Genomic DNA, 19,765 nt, shown 5'->3' with positions numbered 1-19,765 from the left:
TGGGCAACAACTCAACGCATCAAAGGCAAGCATTACGCCGCTATCCAGAGACACATCCCACAGAAACCATGGTTCAGTCTACTATCTCTAACTCGCCGCCATATGACATCAATTATCAGAATGCGACTTGGACATGCATCTTACCCCAGTCATCTGTTCAGACTCAAAGTCATAGACTCCCCAAATTGTACCTCTGACCCCAATCAAGAAGCAGACCTCAACCATACAATTTTAGGATGCACTAGATACAAACCACAAGTGACCAACTTATATCAAACGCTTATACAACTGAAAGTTCCACTTCCCACTTCCGTTTCGTCGTTGTTCAGCAGCTATGACATCCGTATATATCAAGCAATAGCCAAATTTTTAAGTGAAGCTAATTTAACATTGTGATAAGTTTGTACTGTAGTCTGTAGTTAAACTGTTCTCATCCAACCAAAGTTCCTGTACCGTGGCTTTCCATCACCAATTAGTCATAATGCCATGAAAGGTCCCATGTTGTAAATATGTTGCTCTTTGACTTTCCTGTTTTCTAAATGTACAGAGCTGGCAGCATGGTCTTACGGACCAAATGCCAAAATGTAATTAAAAAAAAAAAAAAAGGACGTAGTGTGCCAGTCTTTAACAAACAACTCCATTAGGTATCAATATTCATGGAAATACTGGAGTTTAATTTCCTTACATTCCCACGAACAATCCTTCCATAGTAACTTCTAATACGCCGCATTTTCATAACAGAGCAAACTGTATTATCCAGAATGAATGGCAACTTTAAAAGCGGTAGACGCCATTTTCACACCAGGAAAATGCTGGGTCTGTACCTGTACCACTCCTAGGCCTTTCCTCTCTCATCTTCGCCGTAATACCTATCTAAGACGGTGCGACATAAAAACAAAGGCAATAATAAAAGTGATACAGGAATGACGAATTATTAAAAAAACTAATTTTTCGCGCTTACATTTAGGCTACTTTGAATGACGGCATTAGGTTTCGCAAATAATTTCACTAAATTATTTTCACTTAACAAGTTTACAGAAGCATCCAACTATTTATGTTTTTACAGATTTTTTTTGCAATTTGCTCTACGTCTCACCGACATAGATACGGCTTATGGTCACGATGGGAGAGGAAAGGGAGCGACCGTGGCCTAAATTAAAGTACAGCCTCGTGTTTACATGGGAAACCATCTTCATTTCAGCCCACAGTGGGATTCGAACCCACTATTTCCCGAATGCAAGTCGAACTGGTAAGCGTATACTCTGCGCGGTTTATAACGTTTTAAAGCCTTCCCTACTTCCGTCTCGTTCAAATTTGCACGTGGCGCCCCGATTTAAAAGATGTATTCATGTCGATTTCCTCAATATATTTCTGCATATTTCCTTGCTTCCAAGAAGTTTTCTTCAAGGATATACAAAGGAAAATATTCACACTTTTGATCTAAGCTTCCAAATCGGGGTTACCAACTGAGGTACGAAGGATCCGATGGTTGCGCAAGAAACGTACGCTTGGAAATAACCCGCAGTGTCTACAATTCTAATGAAGTAATACCATCATCTGGTAAAGATGGTATGGCGTCACTCTGGGTAAATATTGTGTGGAAGTGAGCACGTATGTCTGTCTTTACCATCGGACGGAAAATATCTTTAAAGTTGAATGTATAATAATATTTATTACCTTCCTTTATCATAGTAGAGAAAGCGAAATAATCCTACAATAAGGCTGCAATTACCGGACATGTAATTCTCAGAGAGATGCGTAGTTAGAATCACTCCTCGCTTGAGTGTCATCATCATCAGTTTCAATCCTCAGCCATCCTCTTCATATCCCGGTAGGTGAGCTTTACCATTCTTGAGTAGCCCTATCAGTTCCATTTTTCTTTGAAAGCGCTATTCTGAGCGGTGAGCAAGGGTTTCGTTTCTTGGAAGGCTACTTTTGCCTGATCGAGCCTACACCTTCTATCTTTTGTTTTTTTTTTTGCTTCGCAGTTATGTACATTCTTTCACCCCTTCAAGGGTTTTCCTGTTCTATTTAATGTTTCTTCTAACAGCTGGCTGTCACACCAGGATTCTTACTTCCCTTTTGTTAACTTTTTAGGTTGTAAACTTCTCCATATTTTGTAAAGCATTTTCTCCTACCGCATACCGCAGGATATCTATTTCACCGACTGAATGGCTGCGTGGTTTCGGTCACTTAGACGTCAAATTGCGTTCGAGCATCCCACTGACTGAAATCCTGACGATGGTATCAGGTGGTTTCCCATTTCCACACCAGGCAAATGCTGGAGTTGTACCTTCCCACCCCTGGCCCTTTCCCGTCCCATCTTCGCCTCATGTGACGTAAAGCAAACTGTAAAATAAATACCTGTTTTAAGAGTAACTTTGGACCATAAGGTCAGGACTAGAGTCGTGTAACGACAGCAACACTGAACTCAATAAATCCTAAGTAAAATATGAGCCCAACAGTTGCTGACAAGATAAAAAAGAAACCACTTTTCGCTTTGCGAAAATCAAATGATCAAAAATATGTCTCCCGGTCATGGCCACCCGTCAACAGCTACTAATTTGAGATGACACATAGCCTGCACGGTTGCTAGGCAACAATACCTTACATCACAGCCTGCACGGTTGCTAGGCAACAATACCTTACATCACAGCCTCCTGGTTGCCGGTAACAATACTTTACATCACAGCCTGCTGGTTGCCACGTAACAATACTTTACATCACAGCCTGCACGGTTGCTAGACAACAATACCTTACATCACAGCCTGCACGGTTGCTAGGCAACAATACCTTACATCACAGCCTGCTGGTTGCCAGGTAACAATACTTTACATAACAGCCTGCACGGTTGCTAGGCAACAATACTTTACATCACAGCCTGCTGGTTGCCAGGTAACAATACTTTACATCACAGCCTGCTGGTTGCCACGTAACAATACTTTACATCACAGCCTGCACGGTTGCCAGGTAACAATACTTTACATCACAGCCTGCTGGTTGCCAGGTAACAATACTTTACATCACAGCCTGCACGGTTGCCAGGTAACAATACTTTACATCACAGCCTGCTGGTTGCCAGGTAACAATACTTTACATCACAGCCTGCACGGTTGCTAGGCAACAATACCTTACATCACAGGCTGCACGGTTGCTAGGCAACAATACCTTACATCACAGCCTGCTGGTTGCCAGGTAACAATACTTTACATCACAGCCTGCTGGTTGCCACGTAACAATACTTTACATCACAGCCTGCACGGTTGCTAGGCAACAATACCTTACATCACAGCCTGCACGGTTGCTAGGCAACAATACCTTACATCACAACCTGCTGGTTGCCAGGTAACAATACCTTACATCACAGCCTGCACGGTTGCTAGGCAACAATACCTTACATCACAGCCTGCACGGTTGCTAGGCAACAATACCTTACATCACAGCCTGCTGGTTGCCAGCTAACAATACTTTACATCACAGCCTGCTGGTTGCCACGTAACAATACTTTACATCACAGCCTGCACGGTTGCTAGGCAACAATACCTTACATCACAGCCTGCACGGTTGCTAGGCAACAATACCTTACATCACAACCTGCTGGTTGCCAGGTAACAATACCTTACATCACAACCTGCTGGTTGCCAGGTAACAATACTTTACATCACAGCCTGCACGGTTGCTAGGCAACAATACTTTACATCACAGCCTGCTGGTTGCCAGGTAACAATACTTTACATCACAGCCTGCTGATTGCCACGTAACAATACTTTACATCACAGCCTGCACGGTTGCCAAGTAACAATACTTTACATCACAGCCTGCACGGTTGCTAATCAACAATACTTTACATCACAGCCTGCTGGTTGCCAGGTAACAATACTTTACATCACAGCCTGCACGGTTGCCAGGTAACAATACTTTACATCACAGCCTGCTGGTTGCCAGGTAACAATACTTTACATCACAGCCTGCACGGTTGCCAGGTAACAATACTTTACATCACAGCCTGCTGGTTGGCAGGTAACAATACTTTACATCACAGCCTGCACGGTTGCCAGGTAACAATACTTTACATGACAGGCCGTATGGTTGCTATGGTTTCACTTCCGTCGCGTTACGTTACACTAATTTTCGGATGACTCCCAGCCATATGACATATTTATGTGAAGAAAAAGCAGGGCTTGCACGCGTGTCACTCCTGAGTTCATGGACGCATAGGGACAATGGGAAGTGAAAAGAAAAGAAGCTACAATCTACGTACGATGGAAATCTCATACAAGAGTTCTTCAGTATCCTACCTGAGGAGTAAGACTAGTCTTCAGTGCACCGCTACATTGAAAGGACCTGTTACGAGTGAAATATTCTTTCTAAAGATCCAGCATCGACTTCAATGTAAAATACCTGCGGGGGACCTTTTACTTACTCAGTTCGTATGCGGCTACGGTAAATTTAAGTCATATTCTGAGCGGTTTAAGATCAATGTTACAGATTATTTTTGATGCTTTCGTGGGTCCCAACTGCTTCCTGAAGGTCCTTATTTAGAAGAGCAAGACACCTGAACTATCGTAGTGTGTAATTGCCAGGGGACCCGCGGTCACGAACCGACGCTCCGAAGGCACAGTGAGGAACTAGGCTACCACTTACAACAGACCAACGGCCTCGTATTTTTAAGTTCAAGCCGTCAATGTTAGAGGAATATTTCTTGGGTAAAAAATAATAATTATTCGACATTTTTCTTAAGGATTCCGTGACACGTATCTTCATCATACGCGCGCATTTCTTTCCCTTTATTTGACGTAGTCTATAGAACACTACCATTCGCCTACTTATAGAAATAAATGTACGTTTTGAAGGAGACGCATCTGAACACGCTGCGGAAGCGCAGAACGTGACTTTTCATTTGAAAACATGTAGGTGCGTTGGCCAGGATTCCAACCACAAGCACCTCCGTTAGAAGCCAGCGACGTTACCACAATACCATAATCCTCCTGCACCACGTTTCAAATCAGAAACTAGAGCTTTTAGCATTTGTGTGATGAACAAGTTATAGGTATGTGTTAGTTTTAGATCTATTTCTTGTCTTTGTGGCCGTCCAAGTGGTTGATCCCTTCAAATAAATAATGAAACAATCAACAAATAAAGAGGGAGGCAGATGATCCACAACAGAAGAGAGTTCAAAAGAAGAATAGACAATCTGAAACTATTTGAAGAGAAACCGCTAATACGGAGGCCCGACCGCATCATTTCCGAAGAGAAGCGAAAGAATGAAGAGGTTTTGAGAAGGAAAGACAAGAAAGGTCAAGAAGCCTTAAGTTCTGCGCGGTCCATAGTTTGCCGAAGTCGGGAGAATTAATCTGCGCCCAGGTGGCAGATTGCGTACCTAGTCTTCTTCAAAGAACTTCGTATTACCCCTCGTCCTGCAAATGAATATTGTCCTCTTGAATTGCATGATCTTTCACCCAAGCTTATTCGTCCACTAATTTCATTCCACGCCATTTCTCCACTGGCAGTTCGGAACATACCACTTAGTCCAGCAGCTCGTCTCCTTAATCCCAAGTCTTCCCAGTCCAAAGTTAGCAAAGTTTTCGTAACACTACTCCTTTTGTAGGAAATGACCACTCCGAATGAGTAGACAAACTAATTAGCTTATTGGCAAGTGTCGCCTCGACCGTTATGTAGCAATCGGCTGTAACCCTAAAGTTTAGGCGAGACTCACATAACTGTATTTGTTACTCGCTTCAGTAAGTTTACATTCTAACCTACCTAAACGTCCGGCTCCAAGGCTAAATGGTTACAGGGGTCCCGGGCTCGGTTCCCGGAAGGGTCGGGAATTGTAACCATCATTGGTTAATTCCGCTGGCACGGAGCCTTGGTATATGTGTCGTCTACATTCTCACCACGACGCGCAGATCACCTGGCGACCCCAACATCACTCCCGGCAACACGCCCAGTGATAACTCCAGCTGTCACCAACCAGCCCAGCGACCTCGAAAACTTCACATTCAAGACTAATCTCGGTCATTTTTGGGCATTTCCCTTCTCACTCTCCATTACAATGGAGGCTGAACTAGGACTCAAACGGCATCCAGAGTCTCAGCGACCCCAGAGTCAGTGGATTCGAGACTAATATCCATCTTTCCGGTTGCGTTTTCATGTTACCCCCTTAGTACCCTTCAGGGTACTAGGGATGTTTTACCCCATACTATTTCTTCCCAGATAGTGTCATATATGTACCAAGTTTGGTTGAGAACTACACATGATCTCGGCCGTTTCGGACGTTCCTTCTTCAACCCCCATTCCGGCTGGAGCTGAACTTTGACTCAAACGGCATCCGGAGTGTCACTATTTATCTCAACAACCCGGAAAACTACGGATTCTGTATTTGTCTCTTTCACGAGTTGAGTTAGAACATGCGACAGATGTGCGAAAGTGTTAGACAACATTCAGCGTCACTCGTCTGTGGGCTACGTAGTAATAAATTTAAAAATCGCACAGAAGTGCTTCACTATTGTAAGCCCCCTGTGGCCAGACATAACTATTGCAACTTCTTCTGACGAGGTTGTGTAACGAGATACCTTCCGGAACAGATGGACAGTGCTTCCATATCGTGGTCGCTTTCTCTCCGGCAGCGAGCAACAGGCAGGCAGCGCGAGTTAGACAGTCGCTGAAGTGGCCGAGTGCTATGAGGACGCCGTTCTTCAAGGACACTGTCGCCCTTGACTTGATTTCTTCTTCTACAAGGTAACTATTGGTGTATATAACCGGCGACGAATGCACTGGCGCTTGCCATATCGTGTTTGTGAAGTGTAGTGATAGCACCGCGCGTCCCTCGACTTGAATTATCACCCAGTGGTAAGTGAAATTCAGTGACGAATACAGCGATTACTTCTAATATAACACAATATTACTTATCCTTTTCAGGAAGAGTGTTCCGGGATATTATACATACCGTGTTCATCTGTATTGAGTGCCCTGTGTAATGGTGACAGCTTATTTACATTATTGTTTCAAGGAAAGAACTCGTACATTTTAAATCGTGAATTTTCAAATTTCCTACGAGTGAAGCGACTTAGTGTTCAATAAGAGAAATACGTTGATTGGTAGAATGAAATGGAGTAGAAGATATTACGGCGTCTTTTAATTTTGTCCATCCTGTGATATCGTGAAAAAATTAATTTACAGATATACTTGATTTCTTTGACGGGAAAAATTCAAAGGGAATAAAAAACCTGAACTTTATTTTTTATGGTATATATGCGCCTATTCAGGTCTTCTGAACGGGGATTTCCCTTCGTGTGAACGGATATTAGTCGACTGGTGGTAATTATTGTCTCACCATAGGTCTTATGGCAACGATGCTAGGAGTGGGAAGGAAGGGGCGATCTTTATTAAGGTACAGCCACAGCGTTTGCGCGGTGTGGAAATGGGAAACTACGGAAAACCATCTCCAGGGCTGCCGACAGTGGGGTTCGAACCCGCTGTCTCCGGAATTCAAGCTCACAGCTGCGCGAGTGCAATTATTGTTTTACGAGGAAGTAAAATAAGGCATCCGTACTTCGTTTACGTTAAACTGGAAAATGGAGGCTTCGACAAAACAAAGGCTAGGCCCCGTCTGGCGCGGAAAAGAACACAATTTGAGGAAGTGGGATCAAATAAGAAAGCTGAAAATTATAGTCCGTGTGGATTCCCCTTCAGTCTCGTCTTACAACAGCAGGGGATACCGTTGATACATTCTACTGTCTCCGCCTGCAGTATCAACCTCACATTGAACATGTGGCCTATTTTATCGTCTTAAAGAACACTTTACCAATTTAATGCATTCAATTCAATTCCTGTTACAATGAATTGCGTTATGTCACGGAGCCGTGAGTTCACATGATGGAAAATAACAGAAATACTGAAGGTCATTCGACACACCAGGCCTCTGAGACCTATGTTGTGCATTAAGTGACTAATGATAAAAATGCCCAGACGATAAAAGGCCAACTCAGTTCACACGGAAGACGTGGAATCAATCAATCAATCAATCAATCAATCAATCAATCAATCAATCAATCAATCAATCAATCAATCAATCAATCAATCAATCAACCAATCAATCAATCAATCAATCAATGATTTGGATTTAGGGCTGGTGGCAAATTTTCCATCACTTGTTTCGAACAAACTTGGAAATTTATCGAACATTATTTTAATCCTCGTCCTGTAGGCGAATATTTCCCCCAGTTTGTCCTCTTTAATTCCAGCTTTATCTTCTTATTGTGATCTTTCCTACTTTTAAACGTTCCACTCAAACTTATTCGTCTACTGATGTCATTCCACGCCATCTCTCCACTGACAGCTCGGAACATACCACTTATTCGAGCAGCTCGTCTCCTTAATCCCAAGTCTTCTCAGTCCAAAGTTCGCAACATTTTAGTAACACTATTCCTTTGTCGGAAATCACTCTCGTGCCGCTTTCCTTTGATTTTTTCCAGTTCTCGTATCAAGTAGTCCTGGTTAGGGTCCCATACCCTAGTTGGGGTCTTATCAGAGACGTGTACGCCCTCTCCTTTACATTCTTACCACAAACCCTGCAGACTCTCATAACCTTGTGAACAGCTCTGTAATCTTTCTCACCAACCTCGTTAATATGTTAGAGCTGCCGACAGTGGGGTTCGAACCCAATATCCCCGAATGCAAGCCGGCAGCTACGTCATCCAAACGGCTCAGCCTCTCACTCTGTCATTTTTATTATCAGTAAGACCGACAGTAAAAGTTATATATTTAATTCTTAAGGCGCTCTGGAGCTGCGCTATGGTCACTGTGGAGGAAAGGTGTCACAGATCTCCCCACCTCATGACGTCTGTTGCTTAATTGACGGAGTGTATTATGCAGGCACTGCTAACTCTCACTCCCACTCTTGAAGGTTGTTAGAGGCCACCGTGCTAGCAATTTAAAAAGAAAATTAAACAGAATGTGGCGCCATACCACTTGGCTCTGGATACTTCCGCACAATTATGAAAACAAATCTAGAGCTTGTAATATGCTCAGATGATCTCGTGACGGATGCTCTTTCTAGGCACAACCCACATAGAACTATGATGACAGGGGTATTCCCTGCCTGTCATAGAAGTTAGCTAAAGCTCTTAGCTTGCTGACGGTTCCCCCACTCTTCTTGTCCGCACTCCCTTGGTCGATTCTTGTTGTCCTCCGCACCGCACACTATTAGGTCTGCGTGGAGTGATGCAGTTTCGCTGGACCGCGCCTTTCAGAGACTGGGATTCAATCCCCTATGCAATAACCTGATTAACAGAAGAGACACGCAATAAACCACGTAGCAAGTGAGACCAAGCAAGTCCGACGATACTCCATCTTCTGGCGCGCGAAGCGAATAACTAGAATACTAAATGCGTTGTGACAGTTTGTCCTTAAAACGTGTAAAACAAGAATACATATTAAATAACTAATTAACTAGACATGATTCGGCCCCATACATTTGCTTTTCGAATTTTTTGGGCATAATTATATCTTATTTATCTGAACATTTGCGTCATGAATGTGTAACGCGATGTTACCTAGCAACCGTGCAGGCCGTGATGTGAAGTATTGATGGATGACCATGACTGAGAGACATATTATCAAAGAGCGGCGTTAGAGTACAGATGTGATCTTGCAGGCTGTGATGTGAAGTAGTGTTGGATGGCTCTGATTGAGAGATATACAGAAGGCTCAAAGAGGGCTCATCTCATCACACTCTGTTCCCCACCTTGGAATGCCCTGGATCCTACACTTGTCGACTCCAAACTGCATACCGACGTCTCTCGAAAACGATTCGATAGATGAAAATAAATTAATCGTCATGAATTTCCGTTTCTTTTAGTAAAAGGCATATTTACAATTATTTGAATTTTCCCAAAGGGTTTTCCTTCATAAGTTTCAATTCTACATCAGCTACTTGTGTACTGCATGTTTCGTATTTTGTTTTCTGAGTTATACGATATTTTAGTGGAACACCCAGAAAAATGCACAACTGAGGTCCGACTGCATTGTTTATAACCCGCACGGTGGCGTTCACCTTAGGGCATCAAGTCCTTGCGGGTTACTTGGTTCGAGTCCCCATGATGGATACAATTTTCACCCTTACAATGTCGGTAGGAGAGGCGGTAGTGTACAATTTCTAATCACTAGATTACGTGCCAAAAGCCTGGATCTCTCCGCAGTGCTCATATGGAGTGAGGGCGTATTTCCCGGCTCCACGGCTAAATGGCGTGTTCGCCTTTGCTCACAGGGGTCCCGAGTTCGATTCCCGGCAGGGTCGAGAATTTTAACCATAATTGGTCAATTCCCCTGCCACTGGGACTGGGTGTATGTGTCGTCATCATCACCATTACACGACGCGCATGTCGCCTACGAGCGTCACCTGGCGAGCCGAAGTCCTCGGACACATCCCGACACTAAAAGCCGTACGCCATTTCGTTTCATGATGCTGTTGATGGTAGTTCGTCCGTCAGGTAGACCGTTAAGCCTTGAACAGACTCCACCGTGTTATTCGACATGAGTAGGCTATGTGCCGACACATCATCTTCTCCTCCTCATACCAGACGCGCAGGTTGCCAATGGGAGTCAAATAGAAACACTTGCACCACGCGAGCCGAATATGTTCTCGGACACTTCCAGCAGTAACAATCACACTTAAAATAAATAAATAAATAAATAAATAAATAAATAAATAAATAAATAAATAAATAAATAAATAAATAAATAAATAAATAAATAAATAAATAAATAAATAAATAAATAAATAAATAAGTAAATAAATAAATAAATAAATAAATAAATAAATAAATAAAATAAATTAAATAAATAAATAAATAAATAAATAAATCTTCATTATATACTGTTATGCCTATCAGCGTTCAGTCTGCAAGCCTCTGTGAAATAACTAAACGACGCCACAATTCTTTATTTGTAACTAGTTCCGTGGCCTCGTTTAGTTTTTACACTTGTCTGCCAAATTATTAGATTCTCAATGAGAATATGATAATGAATATGTACGAACTTTCTCTATTCTACAAATACAATAAATGGTTTACAAAGAATTATAAACAAGTTGATAAACACTGCTGCAATCACTTGAATGTCATGCCCTGGGCTGTTTCTATGAGCATATTGTAGTTGTTAATAGCTCATTTTGTCTTGATTTATTTCGTCCGTGCCGTCCAAACGTTTTCCATTGGGGTCAAGTCAAGAGAATTTGCTGGCCAGTTCCTTATTCCAAGGGATAAGTTACCTTATATCACGGTGCAGCATCAAATATCTTTGAGATAGAAGTTAGTTACTGTACTTACAACTAACTCGCCTTGATCCCTCTTCACTGTTCCTTGCACAAGACACAGGCACCTTACCTACCACTGACTATAATAATTTGGCAGACCACTTTATACTTCTTATCTTTAAATCGTTAGAAACTGAGTCTAACCATCGTTGTCTTGTTCTACCTCTACTTCTCTTACCCTCCATAAAGACTCCATTATTCTCCTAGGTAACCTATCCTCCTGCATTCGCCTAATATGACCCATTACCGAAGACGGTGTACGCGTACAGCTTTGTCCATCGACTTCAATCCTAACTTATTTCTTCATTCCGATTATCCTCCTACCATTGTTGCCACCTGCTTGTACCAGCAATCATTCTCGCTACTTTCATGTCTGTTACTTCTAACTCATCAATAAGATATCCTGACTCCACCCAGCCTTCATGCCCGTGGAGCAAAGTGGTCCCAAAACAGACCGATGTAAAGATAGTTTCGGCCGCGAGCTGACTTTCTTCTTACAGAATACTGTTGATAGGAACTGCTAGCTCAACGCACTAGTTTGAAATAAACACATATTTTTATGATTGATATAATTTGTGAGACTGTCATTTGCCTATCTGTGTGATTACCTGTAATTAACTCGTCTAATTTAGAGGAAGTAGTGATCTTGTACTATGTGTTATATGACACCCTTCCATTACTGGTCAGCAATTGAAAAATTAAACCACGGAAAACAAGGTTCAGAATGGTCAGGGAAGGGAATTTAACGCATTTAGGTGCATAGGGGTGGAATGAACCGCATTCTCAATCCTCAAACCAGTCTACATTTCTGGAAATCAAGATTGCTCTTTAAGTAACTCCCAAGACACGAGCTGAATTCGTTCGACCTGTGAGATTGGCTCATAATTCGTTACTCCGTAATCCGAATCGAGAATGTAAGTAAAGGAATATTACTTTTCTATTTGGTTACCAAACATCGTGACTGAGATTGTGTAAACACTAAGAAAAAAATAATGCACTTTATCTGTAGTAGCTGGCATTCCTTTGAGTCACGTTCTGTGGAAGGAAAGTGGCTCAGAATAGATTGAGGGAGGATAACGTGGTCATCAGCCACTGATCCTAGGCCTCGTCCAAAACAAAGCAACATACCTTAGCACATCCGTTAAAACGCGTTGATGTCGAGGTGAATAGTTGGTTTTTTACTGATGAACTGTGGAAATGGGAAATACGTATTTCAGGTTGTACGAACAGGACCTGCAATGCTGACTCCTCACGTCACTCTGTAGGGAAATGGTGAGGGCAGGTTTGTACAATCAGTCGGAATGGTTCGTTTTACTTTGTACGCAGATGAATTGCCATTTGGTTGCTTTTAGCAGCTGTTATTCACCACAGTTCATCCCGCACAATACCGCGACACGCTGCAATTACAACAACATAATTAGAAAACGACACTTTCTTGATGTGTAGTGCACCCGAAATCTATTAAGCACATATTTTGCTGAACATTTCACATTTATCACACAATATTCGACAACAATGTGTAATGCCAATAAAAAGGAATCATTCAACTCAGCTTCGAACTAGTTCTCTCTGAACGAAGGTGATAACATGTGCGGCTTGCTATTTTTCAAATTTGATTTGAAGAGTTTGTAACTTTTGTTCTGTGTTGTAATCGAATACATGAGCGTTTGCTACATATTGCAGTGCGAAGCATTTCAGCAGCTTGCCCGTTAAACATTATTTGTCAATAATCATCCCTTTGTTTATATAATCTGACAAAATATTCGATTAGTTTTACCTGCTGTAATTACATATCGCATTTGTTAGCCCCTGGCTAGAAAGGTGAATGTTTCATTCCTAGACCATACCATTTGTGTGTTCCCGGTTGACAATGCTGTGACACACTGTCGTCTGTGTTGAGCGGTTTGTTTTCCTCGTAGTTTGTATCTCTGTGCCGTGTGAGCCTTGTACACTATAGCACGGGTTTCCACATGACGGATCGCGAAGCCATACAAAAAATAGTTCGTTCAAATATGTATTGACTAGCTGATGCTTCGCTATATTGCATACAGAATTCTAGGTTAAGTGGTGAACACGTTGTGAGTAAATAGCATGGCTCTTAATCTTACCCTAGCAAGGCGACGGGGAAGTCACCAAATGCCGATCTAACAGTCCAAAGTTCCAGAGCAGACAGCCGCAGCCGTGGACACTCTTTTATTTTCGGGGGAGAGGGGGACAAAGAGTGGAGAGTCCCCGGGCAAAAACTATGCCCTTTTACTCTATGTTTCCCAGGAATACCCGATGAGTCAGACAATCTCAATTCATTACACTGGCGGGTGAAAATCTATCGGACTTGGAGGCATACATTTTCTCCAAGCCAGAGGAGAAACCCCCTCTTGGCTGCTAATTGGGAATGAAATTAATAAAAGTGAAGAGGAAGAAGCTTTTCTTAAGAAACGGCCCATTCAGGATTGAATTTTGGGTCATTTAGTGAATTGTGGTGCTTTAATTTGACATAGGCTGAAATTGTAATTCCAGACCAGGTCATAAGTGAACCTCTGCCATTATTCCGTTAACTGTGCACTCTCTTGCCTTTGTTGGCGAAATGTAGTGTTTGCAGTGCACTATGTCTTCTGGTATAGGCTAGAATAAATTTGTTACTTTCATTGTCCTGTCTCAGTCTCATCCCTGGCTTTGACAATATGAAAGTGACCGAGGTATGAGGAAATCTAGTTATACCGTTCCTTATGCAGCCAGTCTGTTATGAATGGCGTGAAAATATCGCCCATAGGGTCGGTTGGTGCATGCATTTCAGTGGGTTTGGCAGTATGATATGTAATAGCAACTTCTGGCTCAGTGAGGAAAGCACTGGCAAACTACCTCATTCCTCATTTCCCTAGTATGCCTCTTCAGTGAGACCTAGGCTATCTATGGCAGCTGTTCGAGGAGCTGCAGAGGATCAGACCAGCCTTCGGGCTCAATACTCAACATACAACATGTGCACACTGATCAATCCAATCAGCGTGTCAGGGTAGGGATCGAATAGCTGGAATACTATGATGAACCAGCGTGTTACCTACCTGCAGTATCAGAAAATGTATGAACCAGAGGAATGGTATGCTGGAGAAGAAAGTTATCTAACTCCCCTGCTATTTCCCGCCAATATTCCGGCAGGCTGTTATACTCGGTCACTGTCCTCGGTACGCAGCAGTAATTCCATCTATCGGAGATAAGTGGCAGCATTAGAGACAAAGACCATCACAAAGGAATGTTATTGTAGATCAATTTTATGAGCTTTCGATAAGGTAGGCTTTCGCATTTAGTTTTTTCCCGACTCTCAAACACCACTCGTATCATAGTCGGTACGGTAAAACTGAATAAAACATAAATCATCGGAAATTGCATTCTCTATAAATTCTGTTATATATAATTTTCGATAGGTATTTAAAAATTAAATTTTAGGCACCTTCCCCTAAACTACCAATTCATCCTGGATGAATACAATTGTTTATAGCTTAGACTGTAGTTTATTGTTCCCAGACTATAGGCTATGCCGATTTTCATTAAATTTTGTTAACCCATATTCTCTTGACTCGGCGTTGATATGGACTTAGCAACCAAATACAAATTCATGAATATCTCTTGTTATCATAGCCGGTACGGTAAAAATGTATAAGACATAAATGATCGGAAATTTAATTCTACATAACATTAGTTATCCAGTATTTATCGATAGGACCATTAATAACATAAATATTTCAGAATTAACCTTTAGGCCTTCCCCTAAACTACCATTTCACTCAGCGTGAATAAAATGATTTATAACCTAGAATGTAATAGCTCTTTCCCCGACTTTACATACCGGACTTTATTAAATTCTCTTCAGCCGTTTTCTCATGACGCGTGTACATACATACATACATACATACATACATACATACATACATACATACATACATACAGACAGACAGACAGACAGACAGACAGACAGACAGACAGACAGACAGACAGACAGACAGACAGACAGACAGACATTACGGAAAAGGAAAAGTGTATTTCCTTGTTAACGACCGATACAGATATACCATTCTTTTAAAATTCTGAGCAATGTACAGACAAAACTCTTTATATCCCCTATAGACGCAAGTCAGAACTAGTTCATTCTTTAATACTATTTCCTATTTTTAAGTATTCACTTGGTCTGAATAGGTTTTTTTTATTTAAACAAATGAAAATACAAACGTCGGCGGAAAATGAGCCCTCACAAATGCCAATGCTGGGTCTTGACCATTTGTGGTGGAATTTAATGTTACTCCGAGAATTTATAAGTTTGTGCATTGAATGATTAGTTGGATTGTGACACGACCTGCAAGTAAGAGAGAATACGGGAGGGTGTTATATTATAAAAATGACTATGGGTTGGAGACCAATTCTTTAACTCCATGCCAATCTCATTGTGGACGTAGCATGCAATGAACACCAAGAAATATTTTAAATGTCATTGGTATAAGAAGCGGTTTCAACTCTTCTCTCATTGGTGGTACTGGCTGATAGACAGACTTCTGGAAGTACATCGCACTAAACTGTCCTTCTTTAAGTTTTGTTTCCACTACATTATTCATATCGGTGTGTCTTTAGCTTTTATAACTTTTTGTAATTTGTCAGTAATTCAAATGAAGTGACATTGTTGGAAGCTCTTCTTCCAAATTTGATTGCCCTGGGTATAAGTGTTTACCTCTTGTATGTAATTGTAAAATAGCGCTTTAAGTAACTAAAATTGTTAAACCTTCATTTCAGTTGCACTGCTCTGTTATTAAAGTGCGGCGTGCCTGAGGTTTCCAATGTGGTCCTCGAGCACTTACGAACTGGAAACCGCTGCTCTATAATATTATACTTTCTGAAGTGATGTAACAACAGTAATAATAGTCACGTATATAATAATTGAATTGCATGAACGGGGTGGTAAATTCCGTCGTCTATTGTGCAGAGACGGAGTGGGCACCGCACTGCACTCGTACGAGAACGCACGATAAAATGCAACAGGAGATGGTAGTGGTAGTTTCGCGCCAGAACTTGAAGTTATGAACCGTGGACACACGGAGGGGTGACATACGTTCTTTTCAGCGATGTCGTCTGCAAATATTATACTGTGTAATTTTTTTACACTTACTTAATTCCTTTTGTTTTCTCGTGCATTATTTAAATCCGAACAAAAGCCACATTTGATTAGATATTAGATGAATTCAATCAGCTTACGACAAGCTACTATTATTTCTAATTTTCGTATGTATCAACATGGATGTTGCTATAATTGGGATAAACATCCTTTAGCAAAGTAACTTAAGAAACAGAAGAAAGAGTCTGCATACCTTGATTGCTTTGAATTCCAATCTCGTGCCCCAACACAGTACCATTTACAGTAGGGGAAACCTGTTCAAAGAGAAAATTTAGGTGAGGAGGAATATTGGTTCTACAAAAATGAGTTTCCGTGCAGGAATTCATGAGAAAGTTTAATCTCAACCTACCTTTTTATAATATACGCTATTACGAGGTTATGTAAATGCTTTTAAGTTTGCGTCATAAAAGAGACCCCAAGATGACCCATCAATAACTCGAGAGCCTTTCCTCAATGTGGAGTACACACGAGAAAGGAGAGGCACTTAGAGATTCTCTGTGATCAAGTAGCGAGGACATCCCGGAAGTGTTATGTCTTTTTCCAGGTCAAGGCGGTTACAGCGTGGACATCCTCTGATGGTCTCCTTAATAAGAAAAAATGTGCAAGCACCGGCGAGTTTCCAACATGCGAAAGATGCAAAGATTTTGTAAAGTAACGACGAAATTGTAGCGATGTTTGTTGTTTAAAGGTGTTTTAGGTTTTTCGGCCCCTAATGGTACGAAGTGAAATTACATACAATGTATATAAAACATTTAAAATTACGCACTGGCTAGAAGTTAAAACATTATGTTGAAAAACATATTATGAATTTAAAATAATCCGTGGACCTAATTCTCAACGTCTAATTTTTCTTTAAGGTGAATAATATATTTCATGCAAATTAAAAGTTCAAAAAGAAATATATTAAAGATACACAAATACAAATAAGAACAGATGTAAATACTGTCGTTAACGTCCCACTAACTGGTTTTTTAGGTTTTCAGAGACGCCGACGCCCTCAGGAGTTTTATACAGTTTTACCTTACAGACTATGATACGAATGGTATTTGAGAGTCGGAAGAAGGCCTACATTATCGAAAGCTCATAAAATTGATCTACAGTAACCAGTGGCGGCTCGTGGACATCAGCAGTGGGGGGCGCGCCTTAGTTTCATATCTCAAGTTCTTCAAACCATGTTATCAAGATACACACTTCCAACACTTACGGTAGCAATGCATATGCAATTATTATTATTATTATTATTATTATTATTATTATTATTATTATTATTATTATTATTATTATTATTATTATTTGTATTTGCCTTTTCTTGTCCACGAGCGAATTATGTTTAGGAATAGTTTCACTGTAGTGATCACTTAAACAAGACACGACATTGACTTCACCAAGCATTTCAAAGTCCATGGTACTATTGAATCACCCCTATGGTGATCCATTTATCTCCTTTCCTAGAAGGGGAGAATAGCAGCCAAGGAAAGCAGTAAAAGGTTTCTGAGATATCACTTCCACATATCCGCGGGTTCTTGTTATATACGTCAGGAGAATTAATTTGTCTTTGGAAAGCCCTATTTTCATTTTTCTTGGTCTCCGCTGTTTTCAACGAGAAGTCTGGTGTCCGTCTACCACACTCCTTCAGTTCGACTTTCTTCTCGATAGAAATAGAAGAAAACGTTAGTTCTTGAATATGTTCGACGGTAATCATACTGTACGAAGTGCAAACATAACACTATGCCTACATATAAATCACAACCTTTCTCCTAATTTCATCTTGTCACAGTCACCTCACGAGATCATTCATCAACACACAGCTAAACATCGCGCTCTCCAGTGAGTATGGCCAACATGAGTCAAGTGCGAGGAGCCAGTAGTTACAGTCGTTACTCGTTTCGTTAGTTAATAATCCTAAAAATTACAAGACTGTTTTAAATATATACCGGCAAATTTAACTCAGGTAAGTGCCTCAGTAAAATAGTTCCTACTTTTAGGATAGAAATGGCACAAACTGACCCCTGTTAAATATAAATCAAATCACCAATGTTTCGGGTAGGTTGGCTGCAACGATAGGCCGCGGCAGAAACGCGCCGGAATCTCCGTTAGAACAGCACATTTGTACTGTGCTTCTGATTGGCTCCCTCAAGGCCAGTCAAGCGAGACTCGGAGTATTTGGTCCGCTATGAGAGAGCGCCCTCCTGCGCAGGGCCAGCAGCGCATCGGGCCGCAGTACAGTACAACTCGCGCTCTTGATAATAATCTTACAGTAAAATATTTCGCTTTTTAACATTTAAGATTAAAATTCCCGAATTTAATGGAACCCTGTGGGGGGCGCGCGCCTTAGCGCCTCCCAAACGAGCCACTACTGACAATAACATTACATTGACCAATATTTGTTGTGATGTTCTTTGTCTCTAATGCTGCCACTTATCTCCGATAGATGGAATTACTGCTGCCCCACATGGGGCTGACGTACCGTATTTGAGCACCTTCAAATACCATGAAACTGGGACGGTTGGACTCAGACCGTCTGAGCCACTCAGTCTGGGCTCTGTGGATCAGTGGTGTCCCAAGATAGCGAGTTCAAACCCGGCAGAGGTAGTCGGACTTTTGAAGGGCGGAATAAAGTCCATTCTACACTCCATGTCGTACAATCTCTGGTGACACATTTGGTGTTTACACGACAAAATTCATTAAAATCTCAGCCACAGACGCACAAGAGAGATCCCGTTGATTCGGTCTGCCATCTAGTAGGCCTAGAGTAAAACGGTACGTCGAAATTGAGGAGCAGACAGCCAGATGGCGTCAAGTTGAAATGTCTGCACACGGTAGCTGAGACCATACGATTATTATTATTAGTCCGGCTTAACAATAAAATCAAAATTGAGAACAAAATAGAAACTTCACTTCCTCTGCAACAACGAGAGCTGAAAAGGATAACTGCTCGACATCTCGTAGAATGAGGCAGGCGCAGATCGGCGAGGTCCGCGCACCTCGTAAGGATGTGTCCTGCGGTCAGATGACCGCCGCAAGTACATGAACAAAGTATGAGTGTATTGTTACACCAAGACGACATCATACCACTATTTTTTATTTCTTTAATGTTTTCGTTCTCCACCCTGAAGGGATGAGGCGGGCCGCCCAGAAGACAACACCCTCTCTCTGGCCAGGACAGTAGGCCTGGTTAAGGAGGAGGGTGGCCACGTCAGGTGGATAGAAGGGTATTGTAATAAGAGGAAGGTTGTATTCTGTTTTGTGGCTAAGGGGAGACATGATAGCAGGGTGTATTGGCTGGCAACTGG

At 41.6% G+C, this 19,765-nt stretch overlaps 1 protein-coding gene across 3 annotated transcripts in view; it reads left to right on the top strand.

Annotated features, from left to right (window-relative positions):
- LOC136884860 (uncharacterized) overlaps positions 1–19,765 on the top strand; it is a 157,938-nt gene that overhangs the window by 114,391 nt on the left and 23,782 nt on the right. The window contains exon 1 of one of the 3 annotated variants that reach the window (XM_067157149.2): positions 6,672–6,741. The exons of 1 other annotated variant lie outside the window; for it this stretch is intronic. The gene's annotated coding sequence lies outside the window, so the exon portion shown is untranslated. Of the gene's footprint in view, positions 1–6,671; positions 6,742–6,799; positions 6,853–19,765 lie in introns of those variants that run through there. One more of the 3 variants, XM_068230015.1, reaches the window with a different exon arrangement.

The sequence above is a fragment of the Anabrus simplex genome, chromosome 13 (genome assembly GCF_040414725.1).
Source record: "Anabrus simplex isolate iqAnaSimp1 chromosome 13, ASM4041472v1, whole genome shotgun sequence".
Taxonomy (NCBI): Eukaryota; Metazoa; Arthropoda; class Insecta; order Orthoptera; family Tettigoniidae; genus Anabrus; species Anabrus simplex.
The sequence above is the reverse complement of the archived record's forward strand: the minus strand, read 5'-3'. Positions and strand labels throughout refer to the sequence as shown.